Source organism: Jaculus jaculus, chromosome X (assembly GCF_020740685.1).
Source record: "Jaculus jaculus isolate mJacJac1 chromosome X, mJacJac1.mat.Y.cur, whole genome shotgun sequence".
Lineage (NCBI taxonomy): Eukaryota > Metazoa > Chordata > Mammalia > Rodentia > Dipodidae > Jaculus > Jaculus jaculus.
This window is the reverse complement of record NC_059125.1, coordinates 128298183-128312350: the sequence shown is the minus strand read 5'-3', so window position 1 is coordinate 128312350 and position 14168 is coordinate 128298183. Positions and strand designations below refer to the sequence as shown.

Below are 14168 nucleotides of genomic sequence, written 5' to 3'. Positions count from 1 at the left end.
ATGCCATACCATACATACTCCACATATATACATACATGTGTGAGCATGCACACATGCCAACAAAATGAACACCCAGAAGTGAATGGAATGATTGTGCTACAATGCAACCTGAGTCATAAAGCCAACTGCTGTCTGGAAATAGCTGATATGTGACTATTCTTCAAATTATAGCTAGTACTCTGAACACTCTTTACTTTTACATTTTGAATATTGTTAATTGGAACCACTCATGTCCTTCAGGCTACAGCAAGCAGCAGTTCCTTGGGTATGCACAGGTTTTGTAGCCTCTACTCAAACAGAATTCCTTTATGACCTTCTGTGCCTTGTGGATCCCTGATGGAACTAAGGTCTAGAACCTTCCCTCTTATCTCATAGTTTCTAAACTCAGAGGCTTCAGAGGAGGCTGTATTTAAAGATATCTGCCAGTTTTTGTATCCCCTTACCCTGTGGTAAAATTTCTGCAATCTAATTATGAGGTGTGAGCAGTTAGCAGGAATTAGCACCCATCATGTCAAAAGTTCAGGTTTCCTTCACTGAAACCAATTCACACACAGATGTACTGACAGCTGCTTGCCAACGCACTCCAGTCTCCTTCTGCACCAGAGGTTATGAGCATCCCTGGGTAACTGGAGCGCTATTGCTAATGGGCAGAAGGACAGATGATGGAAAGGAATCACTAGGAAACATTGCCAGGGGTCCCCCAAAGACCATGTTTCCAAAAGCTTGTTCTACCTGAAACAACAAGGAAGCCGAGAAAGCAAATCTGGTGCTTGCATAAACCATGTTTCTTTCTTGCCTATAGAATGAGTAGAAGATGCAATTTACCCAAAGTTTAAAGTTAATTGAAATCTTTTTGTTTCTTCCCAATATACACTTAGCAGAAAGGGGAATTATTCAAGGGGAGGAAGGGGTATTAAGTAGAAACAGTGGAGGAATGAATATGAGCAAAGTACATAATATACATATGGGAAAATGTCATAATTCAAGTCTTTATTTTTATGTTTATTTTAAAAATTATTAAAAAGAAAAAAGTAATTCAAAACACCAAAAACTTAAAAAAACATATGATAACTTAGCCTCAAGCTTAGATTTCTTCACTTGGTTTTACTAGGAAGTAAAACCACTAATCAACCATTGGGACTTCATGAAATTAAAGTTTTTGCACATTGAAGGACACTGTGAATAGAGCAAAGAAGCATGCTACAGAATGGGAGAAAATCTTTGCCAGATATACATCTGACAGAGGATTAATATCCATGAGATGCAATGGACTAAAAAAAAACCTCAAATAATAAGAAAACAACCCAATTAAAAATGGGATATGGAACTGAGTAGCGAGTTCTCAAAAGAAGAAATACATGTGTCCTATAAATATCTAAAAACACGCTCTACATCCTCAGCCACCAAGAAAATTCAAATTAAAAGTACTTTGAGATTCCATGTTATTTGTCAGAATGGCAATTATCAAGAAAACAAATGACAATAAATGCTGGTGAGGATGTAGAAAAAGAGGAACCTTTCTACAGTTCTAGTCAGTGACAATTCTTCAAGTCTGATAATTCTAACCAGCAAGACGTCTCTAGAGTTCCAATTCCATCCTTCCAGCTAGGCTACTCAGAGTCCTGAAAAACTTCATCCAGGGCCAGCAGCTCTCCTTGGCAGCCATCTCGTGGTCCTGGGATCTCCAATGGGTCTCCACTGCAGCCCATGGTTTATCCTCATGACTCCATTGGGTCTCCATGCAGTCATCCAGCAAACCTGCTTCACACTGCCTATGGCCATTTCCAAAACACAAGACTGTGTTGCAAATTTAATGACCCTCTTTTTCCTGCATTTATTATACTCCATAATACCAGGTAGGGTGCCAATTTGTTAATCCGGGGGGGGGGGGATAAAGTAGACTTTGAAGAACAGGACACTCCTTGAGTATTCAGGCCCCTTTAAAAGAGTCTTTCTGTTGTCCCAGTGCAGGTCAGCTGGCCTAATTTCAATGGTTTTAATCTTTCAGTTACAGGTGAATGGCCTGCAGTTTAGGGCCAAAGATTTCATTTTTTTTTTCTGTGCCATATCCCTCTGCTCACACCAGTCCATTTCTATGCAATACAGCCCCGCACAAGTTCTCAGGACACAGCCATAACAGCAAGCCTGTCACACAGACTGCTTCTAGTCCAGTCCTTGCATAAGTTCTTTCTCACAGTCCATCAAGCCATATCCACAGCACTGCAAGGCATCTCTTAGGTCAAGTCTTCAAATCCTTCCATATTCCTCATGAAAATCATCTCCAAAAGGCCAAAGCCACACTGTCAGGTGTCCAGCAGCAAATAACACCACCGCTCAGTACCAGCATTACTATTGCAGTTCGGTTCACATTGCTGGCAGAAACCACCCAACCAAGAACAGCTTTTGGGGAAAAAAAGGTTTGTTTTGGCTTGTAGATTCAAGGGGATGCTCCATGATGGCAGGGAAAATGATGACATGTGCAGAGGGTGAACATCACCTCCTGGCCAACATAAGGTGGACAATAGCAACAGGAGAGTGTGCCAGACACTGGCTATAATACCCATAAGCATGCCCCCAACAATACACTTCCTTCAGGAGGCAGGTTATTTCCCAAATCCCTACCAGCTGGGAACCTAGTATTCAGAACACCTAAGTTTATGAGGGACACCTGAATCAAACCACCACAGACTCCAATGAGAAGCTCCCACTAGTCTTTAGCCAAAAGAGAGGCTACCCCCATCAAAATCTCTCTTAATTAACAATGCTTATTCCATTTAACCTGTGTTGACCTCAGTCTCCTTTGGAGAATGTTTTTTTTTTTTTTTTTTCCAGAAGGAAGTGAGAACTGAGGAGATAAACCATGGCTAGCACATCAGCCTGGGTCCAGGTGAAACCACAGAGGAATTGACGAGTTGAACATGAGTGCTGCTTCAAATGTGAGCCTGTCAATCAGTGGAGACAGACACTGAGGATACTCAAAACACACAAAAGCAGAAATCCAGCAGCTGCTGAGACCTCAACCCTAAAGTAGACTTCAAACACACTCCCCCATGGCTAAGGGAATTTTGCAGAAGAGGGACTGGAAAGATTGTAAGAGCTAGCAATTGGAGGGGGGAAGTCCAGAGGCATTGTCCCCCCTTACAATTACTAACTGATGCTCTCATCTCATAACCCAGAACTCCAGGGGGAATTCCAGCAATCCTACTGAGGAGAGCCCTCAGAAAAATGGGAGCAGGGAGCAGGAAATAATGGTACGAACACATGATGTGTCATATAAAGTTTCTACTTAATAAAAAATGCATATCAATATACTTTTGCAAACTTATTTTTCATTATAAAGCAAATGAATACCCTTGCTACAATAAATAACCTGCTGGGAGTCAGTGGAGCTGGAGATGATAAGGGCCTAACTTTGCTCTGTATCAGCTGGTGAAGTGTTTTTGGTGACTTGCAAGTCATGCACACAGCCTAAATTTATTCTCCTCTTTGCACAAAGTAACATTCCAAATAATGTCATTTTCGTTCTTAAAATACACATTTGTCATTGTAAATTTATATCCCATCTTCTTAAATGAGTGGTACTTTGTGCCAAGAGCACGATCTATAAAATTATTAGACACTCAAAGCAGCGTGTTCTTTAAAGCCTCGTGAGGACTGACTGTGGTGCTGGCTTAGCTTGTTAGGGAGGAGCGCAATCTTTTTGCTTGTTTTGGTTTGGTTTTCGAGGTAGGGTCTCACTCTAGCTCAGGCTGACTTGGAATTCACTATGTAGCCTCAGGGTGGCCTTGAACTCATGGCGATCCTGCTACCTCTGCCTCCCAAGGGCTGGGATGAAAAGCATGTGCCACCACGCCCGGCTTGCAATCTCTCTCTCTCTTTTTTTAATTTATTTTTCTTTCTCTTTCTTTCTTTCTTTCTTTCTTTCTTTCTTTCTTTCTTTCTTTCTTTCTTTCTTTCTTTCTTTCTTTCTTTCTTTCTTTCTTTCTTTCTTTCTTTCTTTCTTTCTTTCTTTCTTTCTTTCTTTTTTTGAGCAGGTTTGCCTATTAAGTCCGTGAGCTGCTGGACTTCATGGCGCAGGTGAGGTCCAGTTTACCAGCTGCTCTTCCAGACTCACGTGTACCAGGATGGCCCTGCCAGCAACCTCTCCATGTCTTCCCAGGAGAAAGGCCGCCTAGAGGCTGTGAGTGGCTGCTCAGCTCAGGCAGGCGCCTGGTGCTGTCCACCTCTGGCCAGGCTTGCGTCAGAACACCTCCTCGATCTCAGTCTCACCACGGCTCAGTAAGCCAAGCTGTCCTTGCAGTTACCTAAAATGAGATAAAAATCCTTCTCAAGCGCTTGTAGGTTTTTTTTTTTGTTTTTTTTTTTTTTGTTTTTTTGAAGTAGGGTCTCGCTCTAGCCCAGGCTAACCTGGAATTCACTCTGTAGTCTCAGGGTGGCCTCCAACTCTCGGCGATCCTCCTACCTCTGCCTCCCGAGTGCTGGGATTAAAGGCGTGTGCCACCACGCCCGGCTCACATGTAGGTTTTCATACCCTTGAGCTGCTAGCGGTTTGCTCATCGTGACAAAGACCATAGGACGTTTACAGAGATCCAGATAATATGGTACCGACCTCCTTCAAACTCAGCGCAGGGGTGAAGATCTTTGCAGGGTCCTTAGGCAGCTGCTCCAGGACCCACCCAAGAAGCACCTTCGGTGTGTGTGTGTGTGGGGGGGTGTCAGCAGCAGCTCCATAGCTTGAGTTTCTCCCACTTGTTCTGTAGCATGATCAGTAGGCTCGCACCCTCTCCGCCACTGCCAGTACTGCAAGTTTCTGTTTGATATCTTTCTTCTCGTTATTTTTTCTCTGCTGTGCGTTTGTTTCTCCGCAACTACAAGCTGGACTGGAGCCGCCCAGCAGGGGAGTACCATCCCTAGGCAGCCTGCTGTGGGCTCCCTCCACAAACTGCTTCTTCAGCTGAATGGGTACCTGATCCACTATTCTATTTAATCTCTGAGGGAGAATATATGGAGCCCACATTGTTAGCAGGACCTCACAGGGTTCAGCCAGTGTTTTTTTTAATTTTTTTTATTAATTAGTTTTGTATTCAGCAAATACAGTCAGTTTGGTACCATTCATTATTAGGCTCATCTGTGACCTACCTCCTCCCCTTGACCCCTCCTTGTTGAGGTATATGGGTCATGCATTGTGGAGTTAGCCCACAGTTATGGGTAAGATAAATGTCTCTGCATATCATGACCCAACATGTGGCTCTGACATTCTTTCCGCCCCCTCTTCCGCAAAATTTCCCTGAGCCATGTTGGGTTCATTTGTGGTCTGCTTCAGTGATGAGGTGTTGGGGGCCTCTGAGGCTCTGGCTCTCTGATTTGGTAGGCGTTGATTTTTCTCGGTGTTGGTCTCCTTCCCCCTTGTGCTGGTATCCAGTTCACCAGGAAAATAGCACCCTTGCTTGTTTCGCCAATTTTTCTTAGTTTCAACCAAGGCCCTTTTGAGGTATGATGGGGTGGCTCTCTCCTTAGGATCTGCATCTATCTGAAAAAGAGAAGCAGATTCTCCAACGGAGAGTAAGTTAGCACCAGGACAAACGAGATAACCCTAACTTTTTAAAAGAGAATTTAATAGGTGTAGGCCCTCTTGTAGCCCATGATTGATGGTAGCTTAATAATGGACAGTGGACTTATGTTTGGATATGGTTCTGACTTGTTTCCCAGCTCCAGCTATGGGTCCCTTACCACTGGGGGGATCAGTTAGCCAAATCAAGAGCAGTTGGTTCCCCACCATGGCTGTGTGCCACTATTGCACTTGTGTGGGTATCACAGCAGGTTATTTGCTGCTAAGTAGGTTAGACCATGAGTTTCTTGGCCAGATATTGGTCATTTTCCCCCCGTCTCCATGTAGCACCTTCTGGCACTAGATGTGCTGACTGTCTGGGGACTGACTCTTTTCCAGCTTCCAGCCATGCCGTTCCATTTTATGTGTCAACCACATAAGGTGTCTTTGTTAGGTCATCAAGTACTCTGACAGAAATCTGTCTTTCTTTTAGGAAACATTGTAGGTCTCTCTGATCAAAAGCTCATTGTGGATCATAGCCACATTCTGGTACTGGGAGTTACAGGTCAGTGCCCACTAAGAAAAGGAGGAAAAAGATAACTAATATACAAGAGCTAGAGAGAAGAGAGAGAGAGGGAGAGGGAGGGCGGGAAGCTGTATAAGATTAAGGTTAGTCTTCATCATACCCTCTCTGGTGTCTTGTGGTTCAGGTGTTCCCTCTAAGGGCCTGGTGAAGGTTCAGCCATTTGGTCTGCCTTTTAGGAAGTAGAATTTTATGGTACCATTGCCATTTTGGTCTAGATTTGTGTTTCCCACCCCCTCCATTGCCCTCCCCTCACTCCCTACTCATCCTATTGTCTAGTCCACGAGATGTTTGCTGGGTATTTAAGGCATCTTGGGTAGATTCAGGTTAGGTGTTGTAGATGAGTGAGACTATGTGGTGATTTTTTTCTGTGATTGGGTAAGTTCACTGAGAATGATCTGTTCCAGCTTCAACCATTTTTCCTCAAATTTCATTGTGTCATTTTTTTCTTACTGATGTATAGAATTCCATTGTGTAGATATACCACATCTTAGTTATCCATTCTTCTAGTGATAGATGTCTGGGTTGATTCCAGCTCTTAGCTATTACGAATTGAGCTGCTACAAACATGGTTGAGCAAACTGTGGTTTGAAGGCTTTAGGGTAGATGCCCAGTAAGGGAATAACTGGGTCTGTTGGTATCTTTATAGTCAGCGTTTTTAGGAGTGTCCATATTGCTTTCCAAAGTGGTTGTACCATCCTACATTTCCACCAACAGTGGATGAGTGTTCCTACTTCTCCATATCCTCGCCAGCATTTATTTTCATTTGATTTTTTGATGTTTACTATCCTTATTGGGGTAAGGTGGAATCTCATAGTTGTTTTAATTTGCATTTCCCTAATGATTAGGGATGGTGAACATTTTCTTAAGTGTGTGTTTGCCATTTGTATTTCTTCCTCTGTGAACTGCCTGTTCAGCTAGCTCTTTGCCCCATTTTGTGAGTGGTGTATTTGACTTCTTACTGTTTAGATTTTTGAGTTCTTTGTAGATTCTAGAGATTAGGCCTCTGTCAGTTGGATAACCCTCAAAAGTTTTCTCCCATTCTGTGGGTAATCTATTGGCTTTGCTTATTGTATACTTGTCGTAAAGAAACTCTCCAGCTTCATGTGATCCCATTGGTTGAGTGACTGTTTAAGATCATGAGCTACTGGGGTTTTTTTCAGGCAGTGTTTTCCCATTCCTATATAATGTAAAGTACTTCGTAAATTTTCTTCCAGTAGTATTCGAGTTTCTGGTCTTATGTTGAGGTCTTTGATCCATTTGGACTTGAGTTTAGTGCTTGGAGAAATGTGTGGATCAAGTTTCCGTTTCCTGCATGTGGTTATCCAGTTTGTCTAGTACCATTTGTTGAAGATGCTGTCTTTTTTCCAGCCTATATTTTTAGGGCCTTTGTCGCATATCAAGTAGTTATAGTTGCTTGACCCAAAGTCTGGGTCCTCAAGTCTATTCCACTGGTCTATACTCCTGTTTTTATGCCAGTACCATGCTGTTTTTATTGCTATGTCAGCCAGTGTTTTCTTAGCGGGGTTTTTTTTTTTCTTTTTCCTGACCTTGGGATGTGGACCTGACTGTTTTGACTGAGCTGTCTTTTCTTTTCTTTTTCTTTTATTTATTTGAGAGTGACAGACAGAGAGAGAAAGAGGCAGAAAGAGAGAGAGAATGGGCGCTCCAGGGCCTCCAGCCACTGCAAACGAACTCCAGACGCGTGCGCCCCCTTGTGCATCCCGGTAACGTGGGTCCTGGGGAATCGAGCCTCGAACTGGGGTCCTTAGACTTCACAGGCAAGCGCTTAACCACTAAGCCATCTTTCCAGCCCTGAGCTGTCTTTTCGACACCATTTTGCATTTCAACATCTCCATAACTGTTCAGAGGCCTGCGGGTACAGCTGGGAGGTGTATGAACGTCACAGTAAGTACTCTTTCTGACAGAGAACGTGGTACTGCCACCCGTAGGCTCCCTCTCTGACTCAATCTTACTATGCAGGCCAGCCTTCTGAGCACATGTCACATGGAATGATGGGTAGAAATTTTCTTTGTGAGACTGAATACAGGCGTTCACCTTTCTACTTACAGAGGTGGCCTGTCAGTTTCCACCGGGCAAGGGCGGATGTTCCTCACGACATTGATGGGCTCAATAAACATCGTGTTGGCAAAGCCAACCTCTGGGATCCACAGGGTGCATATACCACATGGCCCTAGTTGTTCTCATCCATCTCTTTGAAGGCACCACCCTCACTTGGGCACAGCACAGTCAGTGGGATAGCCAGGGACTGCAGGCAACAAAAGAGGAAAACGTTGCTGTTCTGACACTCCTGGTCCATGCGGATGCAGCAAACAGGATCCTCACTGACCAAGGGCTGCTGCTCTTCCCGTTTCTGGTTCTCTCAGTAGGACTCCTTCTCAAAGAGGTACATTAAGAAGCCAAGCATGAGGATGGAGAGATGGCTTAGCAGTTACCGTGTTTGCCTGTAAAGCCAAAGGACCAGGTTCGATTCCCAGGACCCATGTAATCTGGAGTTTGTTTGCAGAGGCTGGAGGTCCTGGAGCGCCCCCTTCAGGTGACTTTTGTGCCTACCATTCAGGTGAAGTGTTCCTCAACCATGTCCTACTCCACCTGGTTGTTTGGCTCCTTCATTTCCCAATGAACTTATAGTACACAGGGGGCCTCTAGGGAGCAGGTGGAGAGCTACACCCCACAATCTGCACCTTGGGCTCAGGAAGAGCACTGGCTGAGGCTGATGTGCCAGAAGTGATGGGGAGGGCTTCATTTTTTTTTTTCTTCTGACTTTGTTGTTTTTGTGACTTTTAGTTCTTAAGCAAGTGGGAAGTCTTTCACTATTTTCCTTATTATTGCTGCACTTGCTCATCTCTTGAGCTGTAAGGTCATTTTCTAATATTATCTCCAAGGGGTCAACAATGCTGATCCAATGCTATGCCCTTAAATCTCTATCTCCACCATCCTTTGAGCTTGAGCGTAGGGCAGTGTTTCTCATGTAGGGGAGTGTCTAATACTGAGTGGGAAAGAAGGATCCTCATTTGACAATGATTATCTTGAGGTGAGTCCAAAGTGATGGCCACAAATCCAGTAAGAGCTCATAGAGATGACGCTTATAAACCCAGCACAGCAATTCCAGGTGGAATCCTCATTCCCCTAGACTAGCATTGATCATTAGCATTTTAAAACTCAAAACAATGTTACACAGAACAAAAGTCATCCTGACAAAACTCAGTCAACAGTCTACATTCAGCATTATTCGTTTTATTATTTTTTTTGGCCTTTTTACTGGCTTTGCAAACAGAAAGAAAAAAACAGTTTCACAGAAATTTCTCAAATTTTTCATCCACCAAACTTTCAAATGTCCCCAGTTTCTAAGCAGAGAAATTTGCAAAGGGAGTAGAATTAGGAGTTAGCATGCACCCTGCCAGGATAATCCAAATATTTGGATTTGAGCTTAACCAACCACAATTCCAGTTTCAATTTTAATCCTTTGAGGAATCTTAATTCTAGGAAAGGGGAATTTTTTTTCCTATGGAAGGACTGATATTCTTTATGAAAAACAAACAAACAAATCTATGGAAATCTTTTGGGCAAGAGATAAGGAGAAGTTAGATTCTTTTTTTAAATTAATTAATTTATTTGAGAGCGACAGGCACAGAGAGAACGACAGATAGAGGGAGAGAGAGAGAATGGGCGTGCCAGGGCTTCCAGCCTCTGCAAACGAACTCCAGACGCGTGCGCCCCCTTGTGCATCTGGCTAACGTGGGACCTGGGGAACCAAGCCTCGAACCGGGATCCTTAGGCTTCACAGGCAAGCACTTAACCGCTAAGCCATCTCTCCAGCCCGAGAAGTTAGATTCTTCTTTGATATTTAGCAAAGTGGAGACTACAAGGGAATAATTAAAGATATTTCTCTCCTTACTTTTGGGTACCTCTTCACCCTATACTGCCTAAATAGTATTTCATGCAGTTGGAAAAGACCAGTTTAGATCCAGAGGAAAGGAAACCATCAGAGTTATTAAAGCCCATACTTACAGGAAAACCACTTTTTTTTTTCACTGTTCAAAGTCTAACAGTCGATTTGGACCATGTGATTACGAAAAAGTCTTAGTAGCTAATAATTTTACCTTCTCTTTTAGTGCCTTCTTAGTTGTCAAATATGATGCAGGATTTTGGGGCTAAGAAGAAGTCTCCCACACCTGTGAACTCCAATTTTGTGTCCTTATCCTATTTTAACAAAGAATTGATAAAATGGACTCAATACTTAATTAAAACTTATTGAGTCTATTTAGACCGAAATCATAATTTGGGAGGTTTACTTAGGGGAAATTGATATCTAAGCAGTTCTTCACACTCATGGAAGATCAGACACAGAAGCTCCTTCAAATAACAGACAAGAGAGGATTAAGAAGTAGTGAAGGATTCAGAGATCAAAGAGGAATCTCGTATAATCCAAGTGAGAAGATACTCCCAAAGCATGACACAGATAGGAGGCAAGAAGAAAAATATCCAAGTCAAGATAAGTGTTTTCTCCTTCCCAGCCTGGTTGGGAAGGAGGGATAGACTCGTGGATGTTCAGGCAAGGTCACAGGACAAAAGGAGGAAAAGTGGGAGAGAGGAGTGGGGAACATTTTTAAAGAAATGAGTGAACAACAACTTTAACAACAACAAAAGAAGAAAATCCACACAGGAGAGCAAGTACTTGATAGCAGAGACAGTACCGCAGGTTTGAAAACTGTGAAGGGAAACAAATTTAAAGCCTCCAGAGTTTAATTGCAGTGAGGACATTAGAAGGCCCTTCATATATTTATAACAATATGCCCAAGATGGTTTATTTCTGTATTATTATTGCTAAATATTGCTCTCCTTGTAAACCTGCATGTACATGTAATGGCATTAAATGTCAAGATGAGAGGAAAGTCAGTCTACAATGGCCACCTGGATGAAGATTAACATGTGAGTGGCTAAGGACTATTGATTTAGTTTGGTACCAACACCATTGCCTTGGCCCAGCATACCTAGACTTCTCAGGCAGAGCTCTGGCTCTTTTCTTAATTTTTTTTTTATGAGAGAGAGAGTGAGAGAGAGAGAGAGAGAGAGAGACAGACAGACAGACAGACAGACAGACAGAGAGACAGAGACAGAGAGGGAATTGGCATGCCAGGGCCATAGTCAATGCAAATGAACTCCAGACATGTAAGATCTGGATTACATGGGTACTGGGGAATTGAACCTGGATCCTTAGGCTTTGCAGCAAATACCTTAACCTCTAAGCAATCTCTCCAGCCCTGGCTTTCTTTCTTTCTTTTTTTTTTAATGCTTCTTTGTATCTGCTCACTTCTGCATTTCCTCACTGGATTTAATTTTGAAAGGAGAAATACCATATCCTTCTTAGTCACCATTGTTTGCACAGTATCTACTGTTGTAGTTAGATTCCCATTGCTGTGATAAAGTACTCAGCCAAAAGCAGCTGATGGGGAAAAAGGGCTTCTTTTGGCTGAAGAGTATTGAGTGAAAGCTCCATTACGGTACATGGCATGAGCAGAGGCTGGGCATCGCCTCTGCCACAAACAGATGGAAAATAGCAGCAACAGAGTGAGCTGATCTCTGGCAACTGGGAGGTGGCTATAAAACCCCAAAGCCTACCCCCAACCGCACAATTCCTCTAGCAAGGCTTCACCTCCCAAATTGCCACCAGCTGGGTATCAAGCATTCAGAAACATGAGTTTATAGGGGACATCTGACATATAATTCAAGCCATCATATCTAAAGAGCACAGTTTCCAAATATTACTGCAGATAATAAATATCAGGTGGGTGAGCAACACAGCAGCATCAGGCAGTGGTTAATTCCCCAGAGACATGTGCTTTAGGGATGGGAGTACAGAAAGAACTCTGTCAAGCCTCCATTAGTTCCTTAAACGTTTGCCTATGTGGTGGCCCAATGGCTTCAGCAACACCAGTATCTAAGGACTTTCTTCTTTTTCATTATTAGATATGGACATATTTTGTATGTAAACATCACATGTTGGTACTATCCTTTCCCTCCTCCCTGCCCCTTTTCTGAAGAGGCCTTCCTCATTGGGAATGCTGGTCAACCCCATGAGGATTGTACGTCATGCATTATGGGTGCAGCAGTCAGTTATGGGGGAGAGGCAATGTCTCTATGCAAATTGTCCTGACTTGTGGCTCTAATGATCTTTCCGCCCCCTCTTCTTCAAAATTCCCTGAGCCATGTTGGGAGCATTTTAAGTCTACTTCAGTGTTGGGCACTTAGAAGCCTCTGGATCTCTGGTTTGGTAGGTGTTGAGTGTCCTCAGTATCTTTCTCCATCACCCTTGTGCTGAGAGCAGCTTAACTGGGAGTGCAGCATTCTTGCTCATTTCCCCAATTCCTCTGTAGCTTTTCTATATACAAAGGACAAATGTACAGAGAAAGAAATCAGTGAGACTGTCCCACTTTCAACAGCAACAAAAAATTAAATACCTCGAGATAACACTAACAAAGGATACGACGAAACTATATAATGAAAACATAAAAACACTCAAGAAATAGAGGACTTAAGAAGATGGAAGGACCTCCCATGTTCCTGGGTAGGTAGAATTAATATTGTGCAAAATGGCAATTCTACCAAAAACAATATACAGACTTAATACAATACCAATAAAATTACCAGCATCATTCTTCACTGAGACTAAAAAAATGATCTCAAAATTCATATGGAATGGCAGAAGGCCTCAGGTATCCAAACATATCCTCAGCATAAGGACTTTCTTCTTATGTCATGTGAGATAATAAAAAAAAAAATAACGGGACAAGGGAAACCACAAGTTTATACTAAAATGATGATGCTAGAGACCACCTGGTACAGCAGCTATATTTTAAAGACTAGAACCTATGGTGTATAAGGCAGCTGCTTTTGTTCTCAAGAGAAAAGCAGAGTTCACTTTTATCCCTGTATCTCCAGACATTCTGCTTATACTCTTTTTTAAAAAAATTATTTATATGAGAGTGACAGACAGAGAGAGAAAGAGGGAGAGAGAGAGAGAGAGACTGGTTGCATCAGGGCATCCAGCCACTGCAAATGAACTCCAGACGCATGCACCCCCTTGTGCATCTGGCTAACGTGGGTCCTGGGGAATGGAGCCTCGAACCGGGTCGTTAGGCTTCACAGGCAAGCACTTAACCGCTAAGCCATCTCTCCATTCCATGCTTAGTATTGTTTATCTACTGTCAGCTGCCATCCCTCAGAGCCACAGAACTCCACTGGTCAGGGTTTCAATGGCAGCTTTACAAAGGATGTATCTGTGTAGCCTGGGCAGGTCATTTCCTCCTTCAATTTCAGTTTCTTGATTGGGAAATTTGGTCTTCGAACACATGCCTTCCAGGGACATTTGACTGGTCCTAGAGGAGCCAGTGCATGGACAATACCTCACAGGATCATGACTGATTCTCAAACTCCACCTTTTCCTTCTTTCTAGGAAAAGTAGGTCATTCAAGATACCAAATATGGAGAATTCTGAGTGAGTGCATGAGAGACCCAGATGCTCACGCCCCCTCATTCCTTTGGTGGCAAGTTTGTATCTGAACCCTGCATCTTCGTGGGCTTGTTCTAAAGAGACCCTCCTACCCACTCGCTTATAACTTCCCATAAGGAGATGCAGCTTGCAAAACACAGACTTTCCAATTTTCCTGGTGAAATGAATGAAAGAACCTTTGGGGGAATGAAGTGATTTCTTTTTAGTTGCCCTTGTTTACTTTTCCATAAACTCCCAAGATGGCTTACATGTTAGCTGTTAATCACACCATCTGTTCAAACGGTGCTTCAGTAAATGATTCGATTCATACTTTTCTCCTAAAAGAATCTTTCTAAGGACAATGTTTATGTCTCTGTTATCCTTCATTTGGCAATGTAGCGTGAGATGAGCTATTTTTGCTTCCCTATCATTGTAAACACATATTGAATTTCCCATTTCTTCACTGCGCAGAAAACAGGACAACTTCTCTGCATTCGTTCCACTTGACCTGGGGCTTGTATCAG

The 14168-nt window shown here is 42.9% G+C and overlaps 1 pseudogene; it reads right to left on the bottom strand.

The window, feature by feature from the left end:
* Positions 1-606: 606 nt before the first annotated feature.
* The window catches only part of LOC101603278, a 105141-nt pseudogene continuing 91579 nt past the window's right edge, over positions 607-14168 (bottom strand).